Here is a 5773-nt window from a genome sequence, read left to right as displayed (position 1 = left end):
CTGCAAGGTCTGGTGCTTGGCCAGATCGAACTCCCACAAATGGCAGGTCCGGCTTTGGCAAGGAAGGATCCGGCGAAAAAGCATCACCTGGATCACATTGACGAGCTTGATGTTCTTGTCCACCATGCTCTTGATGCGCGTCTACAACACTGACACCTTGTTTGATGACGCCCAGTCCAGACCCTTGTTTAGCCAGGAGGTAAGCTGCATTGGGGGCCCGGACTTGAATTCGGGATCCGCGGTCCAAGTGGCGTCGCGGGGCTCTGTGACATAGAACCACTGCTACTGCCACCCTTTGACGGTCTCCACAAAGGTGCCAGTGGGACATGTGACATAGGACAGCTTGCTCACCATGGCGCCTCCGCACTCTGCATGTTGACCATCCACCACTTTCGGCTTCGCATTGAAGATCTTTAGCCATAATACAAAGTGGGGTGGGATGCAGAGGAAGGCCTCGCACACGACAATGAATGCCGAGATGTTGAGGAAAGAATTTGGGGCTAGATCATGGAAATCTAGCCCTTAGTAGAACATGAGTCCGCGGACGAAGGGGTGGAGGGGAAATCCTAACCCGCGGATGAAGTGGGGGATGAATACCACCCTCTCGTTGGGCTCCGGGGTGGGGACGATCTGCCCCTTGGCCGGAAGCCGGTGGGTGATTTCTTGGGCCAAGTACCCCGCTTCCCGGAGCATCATGATGTTCTCCTCCATGACGGAGGAAGCCATCCACTTGCCCTACGCTCCAGATCCGGACATGGTCGGAGTGCTTTTTGGGGGGCGGAAAGGATGGAAGCTTGGACGCTGGAGCTTGAGAGCGGATGGGCATAGAGGAAGAAGGTGTAGGTGAAAGAGTGGATCCTTATCCTCTTATAAAGGCAGCGAATATCAAGCGCCTCCCCACTCGTCTTAAAACTAGCCTATTCCCCAAGGGTCGTGCGGACGGTGCGGTTGGATTACTGCTACGTCTTGAGCTTGCGTTGGTTTCCCCCGAAGAGGAAGGGATGATGCACCAGAGTAGTGTAAGTATTTCCCTCAGTTTTTGAGAACCAAGGTATCAATCCAGTAGGAGGCCACGCTCAAGTCCCTTGTACCTGCACAAAGCGATAGCTACTCGCAACCAATGTGATTAGGGGTTGCCAAGCCCTTCACGGTCACTTACGAGAGTGAGATCTGATAGATAGAATATTTTTGGTATTTCTGATATAAAGATGCAAAGTAAAAGGTAAAGGCAAAGTAAATAGCAAAACAATATTAAAGTGATGGAGATTGATATGATGAGAATAGGCCCGGGGGCCATAGGTTTCACTAGTGGCTTCTCTCAAGAGCATAAGTATTCTACGGTGGGTGAACAAATTACTGTTGAGCAATTGATAGAATTGTGCATAATTATGAGAATATCTAGGCATGATCATGTATATAGGCATCACATCCATGACAAGTAGATCGAAACGATTCTGCATCTACTACTATTACTCCACTCATCGACCGCTATCCAGCATGCATCTAGAGTATTAAGTTAAAAAGAGAGTAACACCTTAAGCAAGATGACGTGATGTAGAGAGATAAATTCATGCAATATGAAATAAACCCCATCTTGTTATCCTCGATGGCAACGATACAATATGTGCCTTGATGCCCCTTCTGTCACTGGGTAAGGACACCGCAAGATCGAACCCAAAGCTAAGCACTTCTCCCATGGCAAGAACTACCAATCTAGTTGGCCAAACCAAATGGATAATTCGAAGAGACTTGCAAAGATAACCAATCATACATAAAAGAATTCAGAGAAGATTCAAATATTATTCATAGATAGACTTGATCATAAACCCACAATTCATCGATCTCAACAAACACACCGCAAAAAGAAGATTACATTGAATAGATCTCCACGAGAGAGGGGGAGAACTTTGTATTGAGATTCAAAGAGAGAGAAGAAGCCATCTAGCTACTAACTATGGACCCGAAGGTCTGAGGTAAACTACTCACACTTCATAGGAGAGGCTATGATGATGTAGAAGCCCTCCGTGATGATGGCCCTCTTCCGGCGGAGCTCCGGAACAGACCCCGAGATGGGATCTCGTGGATACAGAAAGTTGCGACGGTGGAATTAGGTTTTTGGCTCCTGTTCTGATCGTTTGGGGGTACGTGTGTATATATAGGAGGAAGAAGTATGCCGGAGGAGCAACGAGGGGCCCACGAGGCAGGGGGCGCGCCCCCACCCTCGTGACCACTTCTTTTGTTCCTTGCAGCAGGGTCCAAGTCTCCTAGATCACGTTCGGTGAGAAAATCATGTTCCCGAAGATTTTATTCCGTTTGGACTCCGTTTGATATTTCGTTTCTTCGAAACACTGAAATAGGCAAAAAACAGCAATTCTGGGTTGGGCCTCCGGTTAATAGGTTAGTCCCAAAAATAATATAAAAGTGGAAAATAAAGCCCAATATAGTCCAAAACAGTAGATAATATAGCATGGAGCAATCAAAAATTATAGATACGTTGGAGACCTATCAGGCATGCCCAAGCTTAATTCCTGCTCGTCCTCGAGTAGGTAAATAATAAAAAGAGAATTTTTGATGCGGAGTGCTACTTGGCATAATTTCAATGCAAATCTTCTTAATTGTGGTATGAATATTCAGATTAGAAAGATTCAAGACAAAAGTTTATATTGACATATAAAATAATAATACTTCAAGCATACTAACAAAGCAATTATGTCTTCTCAAAATAACATGGCTAAAGAAAGTTATCCCTACAAAATCATATAGTCTGGCTATGCTCCATCTTCCCCACACAAAGTATTTAAATCATGCACAACCCCGATGACAAGCCAAGCAATTGTTTCATACTCTAACTTTTTCAAAACTTTTTCAATCTTCACGCAATACATGAGCGTGAGCCATGGATATAGCACTATGGGTGGAATAGAATGGTGGTTGTGGAGAAGACAAAAAGGGAGAAGATAGTCTCACATCAACTAGGCGTATCAACAGGCTATGGAGATGCCCATCAATAGATATCAATGTGAGTGAGTAGGGATTGCCATGCAACGGATGCACTAGAGCTATAAATATATGAAAGCTCAACAAAAGAAACTAGTGGGTGTGCATCCAACTTGCTTGCTCATGAAGACCTAGGGCAATTTGAGGAAGCCCATCATTGGAATATACAAGCCAAGTTCTATAATGAAAGATTCCCACTAGTATGTGAAAGTGATAACATGAGAGACTCTCTACTATGAAGATCATGGTGCTACTTTGAAGCACAAGTGTGGTAAAAGGATAGTAACATTGTCCCTTCTCTCTTTTTCTCTCATTTTTTATATATTTATTTTATTTTTTATATGGCCTTTCTCTTTTTTTATGGCATTTCCCTTTTTTATTTGGGCTTCTTTGGCCTCTTTTTTTTTGTCCGGAGTCTCATCCCGACTTGTGGGGGAATCATAGTCTCCATCATTCTTTCCTCACTAGGACAATGCTCTAATAATGATGATCATCACACTTTTATTTTTCTTACAACTCAAAAATTACAACTTGATACTAAAACAAGGTATGACTCTATATGAATGCATCTGGCGGTGTACCGGGATATGCAATATGACAATGATGAATGTGTCATGATGAACTAGATGGTGGAAATTTGCATGGCAATATATCTTGGAATGGCTATGGAAATTCCATAATAGGTAGGTATGGTGGCTGTTTTGAGGAAGGTATATGGTAGGTGTATGGTACCAGTGAAAGTTGCGCGGTATTAGAGAGGCTAGCAAGGGTGGAAGGGTGAGAGTGCGTATAATCCATGGACTCAACATTAGTCATAAAGAACTCATATACTTATTGCAAAAAAATTAGAAGCTATAAAAGCAAAGTACTATGTGCATGCTCCTAGGGGGATAGATTGGTAGGAAAAGACCATCGCTCGTCCCCGACCGCCACTCATAAGGAAGACAATCAATAAATAAATCATGCTCCGACTTCATCACATAACGTTTCACCATACGTGCATGCCACGGGAATCACAAACTTCAACACAAGTATTCTCTAAATCACAACTACTCAACTAGCATGACTTTAATATTATCACCTCCATATCTCAAAACAATTATCATGGTTCAATCTTTTCTTAGTATTCAACACACTCAAAAGAAAGTTTTACAAATCTTGAATACCAAGCATATTATTATTAGGTAAATTACCATGCTATTAAGAGACTCTCAAATTTATTTACGTGAAGCATGAGAGATCAATAGTTTCTTTAAAACGAATCCACCACCGTGCTCTAAAAGATCTAAGTGAAGCACATAGAGCAAAATTATCCAACTCAAAAGATATAAGTGAAGCACATAGAGTATTCTATCAAATTTTAATTCATGTATGGCTCTCTCAAAAGGTGTGTACAGCAAGGATGATTGTGGTATACTAGCAAACAAATACACAAATAATACAAGACGCTCCAAGCAAAACACATATCATGTTGGTGAATAAAAATATAGCTCCAAGTAAATTACCGATGGAAGTGGACGAAAAGAGGGGATGCCTTCCGGGGCATCCCCAAGCTTTAACTTTTTGGTGTCCTTGGATTATCTTGGGGGTTCCATGGGCATCCCCAAGCTTAGGCTCTTGCCACTCCTTGTTCCATGATCCATCAAAAGAATTCACCCAAAACTTGAAAACTTCACAACACAAAACTCAAGATAGAAAACTCGTGAGCTCCGTTAGCGAAGGAAAACAAAAGACCACTTCAAGGTACTGTAATGAACTCATTCTTTATTTATTTTGGTGTTAAACCTACTGTATTCCAACTTCTCTATGGATTATAAACTAATTTACTAGCCATAGATTCATCAAAATAAGCAAACAACACACAAAAAACAGAATCTGTCAAAAACAGAACAGTCTGTAGTAATCTGTAGCTAGCAAGATCTGGAACTCCAAAAATTATAAAATAAATTTCTGGACGTGAGGAATTTATCTATTAATCATATTCAAAAAGAATTAACTAAATATCACTCTTCAAATAAAAATTACAGCAGTTCTCGTGAGCGCTAAAGTTTCTGTTTTTTACAGCAAGTTCAACAAGACTTTCCCCAAGTCTTACCAACGGTTCTACTTGGCACAAACACTAATTAAACACAAAAAACACAAACTAAACAGAGGCTAAATAATTTATTTATTACTAAACAGGAGCAAATATCAAGGAATAAAATAAAATTGGGTTGCCTCCCAACAAGCGCTATCGTTTAACGCCCCTAGCTAGGCATAACAAGCAAGAATAGATCTAGGTATTGCCATCTTTGGTAGGCAATCCATAAGTGGCCATCATGATAGTTTCATATGGTAATTTTATTTTATTTCTTGGAAAGTGTTCCATGCCCTTTTTTAATGGAAATTGAAATCTAATATTCCCTTCCTTCATATCAATAATCGCACCAACTGTTCTAAGGAAAGGTCTACCAAGAATAATAGGGCAAGAAGGATTGCAATCTATATCAAGAACAATGAAATCTACGGGCACATAATTCCTATTTGCAAAATAAGAACATCATTAATTCTTCCCATAGGTTTCTTAATAGTGGAATCCGCAAGATGCAAGTTTAGAGAGCAATCATCAAAATTACGGAAATCTAGTAAATCACACAAAGTCTTGGGAATAGTAGAGACACTAGCACCCAAATCACACAAAGCATAAAACTCATGATCTTTAATTTTAATTTTAATAGTTGGTTCCCACTCATCATAGAGTTTTCTAGGGATAGAAACTTTCAACTCAAGTTTTTCT

Source organism: Triticum aestivum, chromosome 2A, assembly GCF_018294505.1.
Source record: "Triticum aestivum cultivar Chinese Spring chromosome 2A, IWGSC CS RefSeq v2.1, whole genome shotgun sequence".
Classification (NCBI taxonomy): Eukaryota; Viridiplantae; Streptophyta; class Magnoliopsida; order Poales; family Poaceae; genus Triticum; species Triticum aestivum.
This window is presented reverse-complemented; position numbering follows the sequence as displayed.